Consider the following 13,860-nt stretch of genomic DNA (forward strand, 5'->3'; position numbering starts at 1 on the left):
AGTTGTCTTAGAAGATTTATCCATCTTGCAGTCATCTATGTGATTAAGACTGATAATGCTATATCTGCATTGGAAAAGAAATTAGAAAATAGAGTCTATTATACACTTTGTTCTGTTATTTGCTTTTCTGGAAAAAAATAAGCATTAACATCCTGATTACTACCTTGCTTTAAATTCTATGATCTCTATTTATAAACTGTTTTTTTAAATTATGTTGAAATGAGAGTGGGGGAATTAACAATTCTTTGCATAATCTTTTTCATTTTATCTTATCATATGTCATCCAAAAAAGCAGTTTTGAAGCATACAGTTTGAAATTATAACTAAGTCACATACCTTTTCCATCCAGAGTGTTTGCCTTCCCTGAAATTTGCTTTCTTCTTTTCTTTAGTGAAAATCAACATAACATCTTTGTAGAACTGGGAAACTATGCTGAGACAGTGGCTGCATATGTCACATTAAGGAGAGCAAGTCAGCAATGTGGCTCGTTCATACCTTATCCTTTCTCAAAAACAGTGTCTATATTTCCAGAGGTAAAATGCTGGGACTGAGAGAATCCAAAGAAAAGCAAGGAGGAATGATTTTAAGATAATCAGATCGTCAAGTATACAAGTAGCAAAAATATATTGTTCCTCTCTATTGACAGATATAGCCTATTCTTCCTTTTTCATTGGAAGTTCACTGGAAATTCACCAATGCAGCAAGGTTACCTGCTCCATCTAAACTGATACATGGAACTCCAATTTTCTGGAGTCTTGATTTTGGAACAGTTAGACTGCTTAGTCATAGGACTACATTTTTTTGTATTCATGCATTGTACTTAATGTTTTACACTAAGTATTCAGAGTACCTGCTATAGGTAAATCTATACTGCAGTCTCTGCAGTCCATTCAGACACATCCAAGGTAACTCTGTTGTGAACATTTATTTTGGTTAACAGTAATCTTTCTACTGCTGGTATTTCTTCCTCCTCTTCCAGTAGATACTGTAGAATGCTTTGGTTCCATTCTGGATCCCCTTGATTGCTAAAGACACTTGTAGGCTAACATGAGACTACTTGTGTGAATGCTGAATTTCAGCTGAGTTCATGACTTCTGAAAGGTGTAAAGTGTGCTGTTCTAGTTGTCCTTTCTATCCTCTTCTTCGTGTTTCTGTCTGTGGTTTGTTCATAGTCTGCCCAAAGTTTTCAGCTTCAAGTATCTGTCTGTATTTATCTGAATGATGATCTGCAAGTTCTTTTAGGTTACAAAATGCTGCCTCCTTCTGGGAGCAGGGGTTGATCACCATTGGCTGTGCAGGTTTTACTTCTCTGACCAAAGACATAAAATAATGTAATAGAAGACTTTGCAGGAAAACTTAGAAATTATAAAATATAAAGGTAATGTGTTTGCATGATAAATTGATGTAAATTATGATTTTGTTTTTATATTGCATAGCTAATTAATTTCTGCAGAGTAGCTAAGGATCAGGTTTTCAGTCTCACAGTGAAAATGCAGCATCCTGTGAGGCCCAAGTCACTTTTTTGCAACATTTTACACTGTGGTAGCATTTTTATAGGGAAGTGAAATTTAGAAAATATCATTATGACATCCTTTACAGTTGCATTTCTACAGTTGGAAACCTTCATCTAGTACATATTACTCTGCCTGTTCTGAATACAGAACAAGATGGGCAGGAGACAAATTTGCTTGAAAGGAGAAACTACATAAAATATTAATTTCTACTTGGAAAATACATGAATGAGAGCGTATAATGGGTGAATAATACGGATGTAGCAGATCTGCAGGAATATACTATGTGCTCTCTCTCAGAAATACTGGAAGCAGAGGATACAAAGAAACTATGAGACAGCACATTCACGAGGACATATGATAAGCATGTTATATGTAATTAAATAGTGGGATTTTTGGCCATAAAGAATTGTGGAAGCAAACATCCTGTGTAAGTTCATAATGGTTTAAATAAGTTAAAAGGGCATGGTTGCATTTCTCTTGTTAATTATGATGATACATTTACAGTATCCAGCTAGAGTAAAGGAAGACTTTCTATGGCATATTTTTGGAAAATGAGAAGCATTATAGGGAGCAATTTGTGTATGCTTTTAATTTTGTATGCGCTTCCCCCTGAAAATCCCCTAAAGACTACTGTCAGGGAAAATATAATGAGCTAAGTGAATTTTTGTTCTTGTGTCTAGACATCGCATAATATAACCATCCTAATTTTCCCTGCAAACCCTTTTTTTCAGATTATGCATATAGATTTTATAGTGCTGAAAATTAATACAGTACAAATTAGCATTCAGTACACATAATCAGCCAAGAGCTAAATCTGTCACATAGCATGGCTTTGCTTTTGGAGGAATTTTGGGGAATAAAGGAGAATTTATGACCTTTGGAAGAAGGGATAGGCAACTCAAGAAGAATACAAGGTGCTGTTAGGTCATTTAGAGAGAAAATCAGAAAGGAAAAAGTTCAATTAGAATTCAATCTGGTCAATCACTGGTGTGAAAAGTATTTTTAAAGTATTTTTATAACACATCAACAACTAAAGGAAAGACAAAGAAAATCTCCATGCTTTATTGAACATGGAGGGGGACCATGTCAACAAGGACAAGATAAAGACTGAAATTCTTAATGCCTTATTTGCCTCCAACTTTAACAGTAGGACAGTTATTCTTAGGGAAAACAGGCCCTTGACAGGGAGAGAATAGACAGGAAGTAGAATAGTCCCCCTGCAATCCAAGAGAAAGTAGTTAGTGACTTGCTGAGCGATTTCAACATTCATAAGTCTATGGGACCAGATAGGTTTCATCCAGGGGTACAGAGGGAACTGGTAGAAAAGCCTTGCCAAGACACACTCCATCATTTATCATCTGTCCTGGTTAGCTGGGGAGGACCTGGATGACTGCAGGTTGGCCAGTGTGATGTACATCTCCAAGAAGGGCTTGAAAGATCTGAGGAGCTACCAGCCTGTTAGCCTGGCCTCTGTGTCCAACAGGGTTACGGAGCAGATCACCTGAGTGCAATCACTTGGCACCTGCAGGACAACCAGGGGATCAGCAGCAGGGGTTTAGGAAAGGCAGGTCCTGCCTGACCAACCTGATCTCCTTTTTTTTACCAGGTCACTTACCTGGTGGATAAAGGGAAAGCTATGGATGTTGTCTACATGGACACAGCAAAGTCTTCAAACTGTCTGTGATTGCATTCTCCTTGAAAAGCTGGCAGCCCACAGCTTGGACAGATGCACTTGTTCCTGGGTTAGCACTGGGGCCAGTCCTGTTCAATATTATCTGGACAAAGGGACTGAGTCCACCCTCAGAAAGTACAACACTAAATTGGCTGGCAGTGTTGATCTGCTGGAGGACAGGAAAGCTCTACAGATGGATTTGGACAGCCTGGACTGATGGATTGAGGTCAATGGTATGAGATTCAACAAGGCTAAGTGACAAGCTGTGCACTTTGGCTACAATCACCCCATGCAGCACAACATGCTGGAGAAAGAGTCACTGGGAAGCTGCCTTGGAAAAGGACCTGGGAGTGCTGGTCAAGAGTGAGAAGGACAGAATATGCTGTACCCAGGAGGCCAAGAAGGCCAAAGGCATCCTGGCTGGTATCAGCAACAATGTGGCCAGCAGTACAGTAACTGTCCTCCTGTACTCAGCACAGCGTGCTGAGGCCACACCTTGAGTGCTCCATCCAGTTCTGGGCCCTTCACTTCAATAAAGTCATGTGGTGCTGGAGTGAATCCAGAGAAGTGTAATGAAGCTGGAGAATGTCTACAGTGTAAGTCATATGAGGAGTAGCTGAGGGAGCTGAGGTTGTTCAGCCTGGAGAAAAAGACACTCAGGAGTGATTTTATCACTCTCAACTCTCAGCTCCCTGAAAGGAGCTTGTATCTAAGTGGAGCTTGGTCTCTTATCCCAGGCAACCAGCTATATAGGACAAGAGGAAATGGCCTCAAGCTGTGTCAGGGAAGATTTGGTATGGACATCAGGAGGAATTTCTTCATGAAAAGGGTTATTAAACATTGGAACAGGCTGCCCAGGGATGTGGTGGTGTCACAATACCTGAAGGTGTTCAAGAAACAATTGAGCTTATTGCTATGGTTTAGTTGACAAGGTGGTAATCAAAGGTTGGATTCAATATTCTTGGAGGTCTTTTCAAACTTACCAGAATCTGTGATTCTGCTTTCACAATTTTGTGCAGCATACCAGTTAAATGTAAAGATACAGCCATTTATTTATTACACAACAGCGAGGGAAAAATTAATAACTGCATAAATTTTAGACACAAGGGTACACTTAAGGGTGCATGATTGATAGAATTAGCATGCACATGCAGGAATGAGAAAATATCTCTGGGTAAATATAGACATGGGAAGTGCAAAAAAGTGATGACATGAATGCAAATATTGGTCTGTAATTTCACATACCTACTGTATACCAGAACCTACCTACATATACATATACCTTTCACATACCTACACATACCAGAACTTTGCTCGAAAGATTTGTAGTTGTCTGCAAAATGCCAGCTAATGCAACAAAACTGCTCCCACCATGAAAAAAACTGTTTACATGTGTAAATATGCCAATATTAGTCATCAAATTTTAATTGATAAAACACATATGCACAATTGATAAACAATGAAATCTTTGTTCACTGTCAGAGTACTCAGTTACACAGAAAAATTCACAAAATGACATTTTCAGGAAATATACTCTGTGTGCTCATATCAAACCTTAAGATTACTTTTGAAAGTAGCCAGTCAGACCAGCATGCAAATGAATATTCTGGATTAGCCATTCTATGCAGACTTTCTTTGTAGTATCTAGACTTAACAGTTTTAACAAGGATATACTGTAGTCTAATCAGAATTAGAGCATTCAGTGCAGAAACTCCTGAGCAAAATTCCACAGATATATTACACTGATCAAAATCAAAGACTGTTGATGATGTTTTCTCCTGCCTCTAACATCTCTGCATATAGACTGGGATATTTTCAGTTTCCTAAAATGTTTTTATATCTCTGAGACAGTGAGCTAGTCAAGTTTATTAGTTGTCTAACTATTAAATCATTTAGTGAAGGCAATATAGCCACTCATGAGATATTATCATGACAGATGCAGCCTAAATAAAATAATAATTTTTTAAAATATCTCCTGTATTGCCTTAACATTCAGAGGCAGAGGATGAGCCAAACACACCCTGCAATGACTTCTTTGCTATTTATTATTTTGATAATATTTTGAATATTAATTAAACAATTAAGTCTATCAAATTGTTCAGTTGTTGCAGAAAAACAGACCTTGTCCCAAGGTAGAAGACAGATAGAAGGAGGCAACTGGACAAATGAAAAGCACACAAGAAAATAGCTTCCAAACACCATTCCAGTGCCCTCTTTCTAAAATATGTTTCAAATTTCTGCTGTCCTAAATTTCAATGGTCAAAAAGAGAAGTTACTATAAAATTGTGGTAAAATTAATCCTGTTGAATTTTTCATGTTGTTGTAGGTGTCCCTCACAAGTGTAAATAGCAACTGGGAGTCTGCAGAACTACGGATCAGCCTGCAAATAAACCAATGACAGTTACCAGAGCAATGACTTTTAATCCCTTTTAAAAGGTACCTTGAACGGAGGAAGAATAGTGTTTCAAGGTTTTCAGGTTTTCAGAACAAAAAGGAAAGCCATAAAAAAATAGGTGCTCCAGTAAGTGGTATAGTCAGTCAAAGTAATGCCACAACAAACATTCATCTCTCCCTCTCCCCATTTTCCTGATGGGAGAAAAGGAGAAAAATCTCTTCCTTCTCCCATTCCCATTTTGTAGTACTGCTCTGTATAGTACAGTGGATATGCTCTGGTAGGAATCATAAAATCATTTAGGCTAGAAAAGCCCTCTAAGGTCATAAAGTCCAACTCTTACCCCAATATTGCCAAGTCCATGTCCCTAGGTGCCACATCCACACATATTTTAAATCCCTCCAGGAGTGGTGACTCCACTGCTGCCCTAGGCAGCAGTCAGAGACTGAAATAGTTAATTATCTCAAACACTGATATAAAGTTTTGCTCATTATAACAAAAACTGTATAAAAAAGCTACAACCAAAGAAGCCTCCCTGAAGATACCTTATTGGTACTTTGTGTAACATTGAGGTGGGGGAGTGGGTTGGAGATAAAGAGACTACTCACCCTGATGTCCATGTGGCAGCAGGGAGACTTTATTCTCAATCCCTTCCTTACAAAGGGCATTTGAAAAACCCAGTCTGAATATTTTCATTGGTCTGATCTCTACGGCACTTCAGGTTCTGTCCAGTGAAATGCCTGCAGCCTTAGGAGAGATGTGTGAAGCCCCTGTCAGTCAACTCAGGGGCTGGTTAATTAACACAGTAACAAACCAGCTTGTATTGTGGCAACAATTTTGGCCTGAAAGTCGAACTGCTGAGATAAGATAAAGGGAAAACCCATTTTTCAGTCACCTGAAACGTGTGGAACATTCATATGAGTGCCCCCCAGAGTCATTCCTGAGGCCTTGCACCATAGGACTGCATATGATGGAACAATGTGGAGTCTGTTGTAAGAGATAATGGCAAAATCCTCCCCTCCCCCCAGCCCCCAGGGAGGTGCCCAGATTTTCCTACCACGCCAGAGAATACATTAACCCATCTGATCTTCACCACCAAGGACAGAATCAATGGAACATTGTTGCGACCCACTGAGTTGTGATATTTTCCTTATTCTGTCTGTCAAACCCTTTCTGTCCTATTTTCTATTTCTTTCTCTCTCTCTCTCACACACTCTCTTGTATTTACTACCAAATAAAACCCATACTATTGACATTGGCATATGGTCCTGCTGGCACCTTAATTCAGGCAGGGTTAGTACCCAGATTAGTACCCAGATCTTGACAGCAGCCTCTTCCAGGTCTTTACAACCCTTTTGGTGAGAAAAATTGTCTTAATATCCTCCTCTGATACAAACAGTGCCTGATGTCTGGTTTTTTCATCCTCTGGAAAAATCAAAACCTCCTCTGGCACAGCTTGGGGCCATTCCCTCTTGTCCTGTAACTGGCTTTCTGGAAGAGGAGACCAAAACCCACCTGGCTAGAACCTCCTTTAAGGCATCTGTAGAGAGTTCCATCTGAGCATCCTTTTCTCCAGCCTAAGCCCTCTTGCAGCTCCCTCAGCTGCTTCTCATCAGACTTTTGCTCTGGACTATTCCTCAATTTCATGGACCGTCTCTGGTCTCACTACACCACCTTAATGTCTTTTGGGTAGTGAGATGCCCAAAAATTAACACAGCACTCAAGATGTGGCCTTACCAGTGCCCCGTACAGGGGAACAATCTCTGTCCTGGTTTTGCTGGCTACACTCTTGCTGACCCAAGCCAGGATCCCATTGGCTTTCTCGACCACCTGGGCCCATGCTGGCTCATGTTCAGCTGCTGTCAACCAGCACCTCTAGGTCCTTTCCCACCAGGAAAAAAGAAATCTCACCAATTTCACCAAAGTGAAAGCTTTCTAGTCACTCTTTCCCCAGCCTGCAGGGGGTTATTGTGACCCAAGGGCAGAACCTGGCACTGATGTTTGACTCTGAAACACATGGCTTTTTATATTGGACATTAGGAGTTTCTTGCTGCCTTCTAACATATTTTAAGATGGAGGACAGAAAAGAGACAAGATTTAATGCAATAGTATTTTTATATGGATTTAATTTTTCAGAGTATTTCCTCATGTAAAGTGATATCCCAAATTTCTTGTCATTTTTCATTTCCTTTTTTAATATGCCAGATATGCAAGATGCCAGTTTGCTCCTTTCTAATTTTTCCTGGAAATATTTCTATATAGCTTATTGTAACTTAGGAAGAATGCTATTATAAAGATAATTAGTCACATGTTTCTACAGAGAGATACAATTTTAAATGGAAAATTTTAACTGAGAATCCATGGTGAGTCTACATGTTTGGGTGTGTTGTTTGAATATGTTGTTGTTTACTCACAGGTTAAGTAACATCTGAATGAAGGTATTGAAGGAAAAAACATGGAAATTATAATAATCTCCTTATAATTCCAAGGCTTCTCAAGGGTTTTATTTCTAAATTATAAAGTAATTTTCCTTAATAAGATTATTACTTTCACTGGGTTCTTCCGTCTGCTGCTGCATCACATGCCCCAGAGGTTATACGCCTTGTGCAGCACTGAGATATTATCTGCTTGCAGCTTATTGCATGCTTTGTTTGAAAAACTGTGAAAAACCAATTGTTTGCTTTACCATGGCTCTTACTATTCTAGTGTGGTGGTTTTGCATGGGAGGCATTCACGGAAGTGATGCAAAGCTTCCAGCCACTGGAAAGCTGTACAGACCTCTGTGAAAAACACAAAAACACATTTTAAAGACAAAACAAACCAGGTGTCTCAGACTGAGAAGCAAGATGTATTCATTTGCCATCTGTACGACAGTTGTCTTCTGTTCAGTGAGCAGTTTTCCTTCTTTTTTCCACAACTCATCCTCCCTCTGGGGAGTCATCTGCTGATAATGGTCTATCGAATGTCACTGCATGACTGATAAGAGCTATAACATCCCATTGTGAGATGCTCCGCCCTGAGGGAGGAGCCAAGCATTCCTACCTGGATATAATCTTGAGTTTCTGGAACACCAGCACAGCTTTTCCTGCACTGGAGGAACAGCTCCCTCTTCCACTACAGGAAGACTATACCTTCTTTTTTTACAGGATCACACCTCTGACAGAACCATACCTGCCACTCCAGGAGGACTGCAGCCATAATTTCCAATAGGACTGCGGCCAAAACCCTGACTAACAGGGTGTCAGGCTGTATTGTGACTCTGTCAGTGTTGCTTTGGTTCACTGCATTGGTTATTTTATATTTTTTTCCCCCTAATAAAGAACTGTTATTCCTGCTCCCATATTTTTGCCTGAGAGGCACCCTTAATTTCAAATTTATAACAATTTGGAGGGAAAGGGGTCTACATTTTTCCAGTCCAGGGGAGGCTCCTGCCTTCCTTAGCAGACACCTGTCTTTCCAAACCAAAACACCAGGGAATTTCCTCTTTCTTTTCCAGTCAGAAAAGAGATAACAGGGGCCCGGCCAGGTGGCCCCAGCCATGGCTCAGCCAAGATTCTACCACTGTTGAGATTTTCCCACAACCACCAGGCAGGAGGAGGGGAAGCCATCAGCCCTCCCCAGCCCCAGCTCCGGGCACAACCTACTGAGCCTGGCCAGGTTCAGGTGACCATTTGCAGGCCCTGAGCGAGATATTAATTCTTTCAGCATTTCAATCCTCCCACAAGTGAGAGAAAAGAACAAAATGCAGGCAATGTAGAGAAGCAACATTAAGACACCAAGGTCAGTGAAGAAGTCCCAGATGGGAGGGATGAGGAGATGCCCTTAGTTTTACGCTGAAATCCTCTTATGAAGGTATAGAGAAGGACTTTTTATCCCTATAATTCATGAAGGTATGCAGAGATGAAAGTGTTCAAATTATCGATATCAAGCAAAGGCCTCCATACTTAAGTAAAAGTATGTTAGAGTAGCTGTGGTCCTCTGAGAAGTTTGAACAGAGAAAAAGAGTGATGACAATTCTGTGCCCCCAGGAAGAAGATGATTTCAGAGATAAATAATGAGAACTTTTGCCTTTGAATAGCTCATCTTTAAAACAGTACCCTATAAGTTGACATAGCCTATAAACAAAGCTGTGGGAAAATCTTGTGTAAAATGGGAGGGATTTCACAATTGCAGGTTTCCCCAGGCAGCTGCTATTTGTGGAGAGAGCCACAAGTTTTATTATATAGAAGTCTCCATAACATTAACAAGAGAGACTTCTCTCCCTAAGTGAACTGAAGAATGACTATTTTTGAGGTGGTAAACTGACTAAAATTTTAAGTTTTCTTTCTTTACATTGTCAGTGAGAAAGAAAATATTGTAGGGGGAGAAGTGTCCTGAAAGTTCTGCTCCGATTCTTACTACTCTTTCTTTAGTTACTGTCAATCATTTTCTCTTTATATACTTTTAAAGTTTTGAGCCTAAAATTTTTTAAGTCTTTGCCTTTCTCCTATTCCTGTATCACAGCAGAAATTCTAGTGAGTGCACTAGTAATGAGCCAGCACTCAAACCATTGCACTCATTAGTTCATTAGCTGAGAAATCTCAAATTAGCCAACCAAAACCACTACAAGTCAAAGTCCTCTAGAAAAACAGGGAAACAGAGCCTCTCCTGGGAGAAAAAGATCAGTTTCTGGAGTCTTAGCAGGGGTGGTGTACTGATCATGTCTCCACAAGAAATCACCCACCCAGAAAATACTGAAAAGAAAGAGGGAAGAAATATTTCCTAAGAGGCTGAGGGGAATTGTATAAAGATTGTACAGTGTACAATATGATCAATTGCTACTGGAATGGAGCACAAGACCAGTAATGAATATTACAATATTAGAAGGTGCAGAGAGAAGAGGAAGTTGACCTATTCTCATTCAGTATCTCTTCATGATATCCTGTTTTAAAATTGTCTTGTGTTTAGAAATTAACTTTTTAAGAAAATCTTGCTTGAGTGATAGCACTATTAAGAATGCTCACAGTAAGACAAATTCAAGAGTGCCACCTCAGCTATGCCAAGGCTCTCATCATACACCTGTTTGACGATATCAAGACTTAGCTTCTGGCTTACAGTGGCTGTAATTTACTAACTAAAAAATTACTTTCCCTTAGTCAGAAGCTGGAAGAAAGAACACAATAAAATGTATTTACCCTATGAAGAGGCAGTTTGCATCATATTTGTTCTGTTTGCCAAACATGGAAAGATAAGGTGATATAAAGATAGCTTTTAAGACTTAACCTTAATCTAGGGGTAACTAGTTAAGATACCTTAATCTAAGGGTAATTTTTCCATAGGCACTATAAGCCTTCAGATCATTTTCATCCAATATGGTATCCTATTCTGAAGTTTTTATAGCTGTGAGAGTCTTAGCTGCTCACTTGCACTTATTTCTTCTGACAAAGGCAAACAGACCATCTGCTGTTCCTGAGAAACCTCTATAGCCATGCTGGCAGCTAGAGTGAGGCTTGCATAGTCAGCTAATGTCAACATCAGCCTTCCTTTAAATATTCCTATCAATAGCTGTGGAAGAGACAGGCATCAGCAAGACCTTTTCTCTTCCCACTTTCTAAATGGCAACAGATTTCTCCAGCCTATGGGATTATAAAATGTTATACTAGATTTTAGTTTTGCTAGCATGGAGAAATATCTGTCTCTCCTGTTCCTCTATCCTGTTTATTGGAGTCACAGGATATTAGGCTTCCTTTCCAGTTCCCAGGCATTTGGATTTTCTCTTTGACAGTCAGTGATCCCAGACTGTTCCTCTATTTTTTTTAATTAAAGAAAAGAATTTATAAGCCTCTTCTACTTATTGGACTAAATCCACTTACTTTAAAGAAACCTCATACTTCACTACTGCCACCCCGGAATTCCTGATTTTTGGAGAACAGGTCCAACCATGCCCTCCATCAGTAAGTGTTCCCATTCCTTTGGTTTATAATGGGTTTAGCTGATAACTGCAAATAATCAGCCAGAGATGGACACACAGCCCTTGCACAGAAACACCTCAGCTCAGCCTCACTCTAGGGTTACTTAATTTCCCTGAAGTTAATGCTGTTTTATAGCAGAGTACAGTTTCAGCAAGACTGAGTTTAATTTACAGTACAAAACTCTTTTCTGTGGCTACAATATGTAGAAAAATCTCATGGTGTCCTCACATTGCCCAAAGAAGAAAGAGCAACTTGGTTTGCTCTGTCAGGTACTCAGGTGATGAAGGCACAGGTAGCAGACCCATAATTCCAAAGTAAACCTTTATGAATACTAGGAGACTAAAATTATAGTTTTAATTACAGAGTTAGTGAATAGACAAACAACAAGACAGAAATGGTTTCAAATGTCTTTGTCAAAAGACTGGGACTATTCAAAGTTGTGCTAGGCCACAGCTCATAGGTGTCACATTGAAGTTAAGGTTGCACTGATATGCCTAATCTCTTATCTGTTGTGTAACATGTCTGATTTGGGCCTGTCCCTCTTCTGGGCATGTTGCAAAAATATATCTATTCATTAACGTTTCTTTGGAGAGCAATGGAAAAATTCTTTCTGAAGTGATGTAAGACAGCAACAAATCTTTTGTAACTGGGAGTAAAATATTTTCAGACCAGAGGATTTGATATTATTATTAACTATATGTTAGATACCTAGAAACTTTTCTAGGCAATCTTTCCACCTTAATTACCATTTAAATTTAAATGAATACAAATTATGCAAATGACAGACAAGAAGTTCTTTCTGTTTTCTCCTCAAACATACTCCTAACCAACTCAATACCTTTTCAACTGCAAATGTCTCAGTAAACAAGAACAAATGGGGACATACAGACTATCTTCTTGGTGAGGGAGGATGAAAGGCTTGCATGGCTTTCATGCTAAGACAGAAAAACTTGACTGTTGGTGGAATTTGTTCCATCTCTGTGAAGGAGCACAGAGACTGAGGACCTGACATGATTTGCGTAGCTAACAAAAATCCAGCTATGCAGACAAAGAAAGGTGAAATTAAAGCCTAATCAAAGCATTTAATTAAGACTCAGCACAGCTTTATAACCAGTTTGATTGAACTGACTGGGCAGTGCATGTTTCAAGATGAACTTCATGGAAAGTGTTGGAAGGGCTCCAGTTGTCTTCAATGGGCTTTGGAGTAGGACCTTTATATTCAAAGGCACTTCCCCGAGGCACATCAATGACACCAGGAGCTGCCTGACCACTGCTGTGGGCAGACAGAATGTGCTTTGCCTAGCAGCACCCCAGGCATCTCCCTTATGCATCTGCCAGTTTTGCCACACAGACCCTGTTAGTCCAAACTGTGCCCTGAATGCAGGATCTGTCCTTTTGTCTGTTAATCCCTGCTCCTGGTGCATAGGTTTCACAAAATAAAAAATGGTAAAGCAGTTAAAGAGTGATTTTTGAATCCTCCTCCTCCTGGTGGGAATTTAAACTTGCATCCGTCCTTAGTGTTCTCATTCCCAGCTCCCAGGTGAGCAGCAGGAGCTCCTTTTCTTCTACAGGAGCAGGTATTTAACAAAGTTGGGAAGACAGGTCTTATGACACAAATCCATTGTTTGCACGATCAATCAAGCACTCTTCTGTCTGTCTGTGGTTGTGTTGGTAACTGTGTTTTGATAGACGTGTGGCAGCAGCTCACATCAGATAGAGTAGTTGTGGACACTGCTAGTGCTCCTTTGCTGGTCTCTGCTTACAAGGTTTTGGTAAAAATTAAGCTCACATTATCTTCCTTCTACATCTTGGAAACAAAGACATCTGACTGTGTCATACAAATGGTTCTTTCTAACCTCAAATCTCTGAATGTAGATATAGAAAGTGATGGGGGTTTTTTGATATTTTTTATAAGTTGACATTATCTTGCCTTTTCAAAGAAGTCTGTGGTGCATTTGAAGAAATCACTCATATTTATATGTGGATTTGCAGTTAAACACTAGATGATCAATATTTTCCATAATTTATTAAGATTAAGTAAGACAAAGTGTGTCATTTTGCTTAAGTACATAATTGTGTTATAGTTGTGTATAATTTATGATACATAATACATAATAATGGAACTTAAATATAACATTTAGAAGATTTTACAAAATAAAAACCCCCATCTTTTATGCAAAGTCAGTAGCAGGTGAAAGTTCTGTCTCTTTTTTTACCTCACTGTGTGTTCTTTTACCTCCTCAGTGTTTGTGAGGGCATGTGTTTAATATAAGTCACCAGACAGTCCACACCAAAAAAAGCTGGCTACAGGGAAAAGATGTGTTCAGAGAT

Source organism: Lonchura striata, chromosome Z (genome assembly GCF_050655825.1).
Source record: "Lonchura striata isolate lonStrDom1 chromosome Z, ASM5065582v1, whole genome shotgun sequence".
NCBI lineage: Eukaryota > Metazoa > Chordata > Aves > Passeriformes > Estrildidae > Lonchura > Lonchura striata.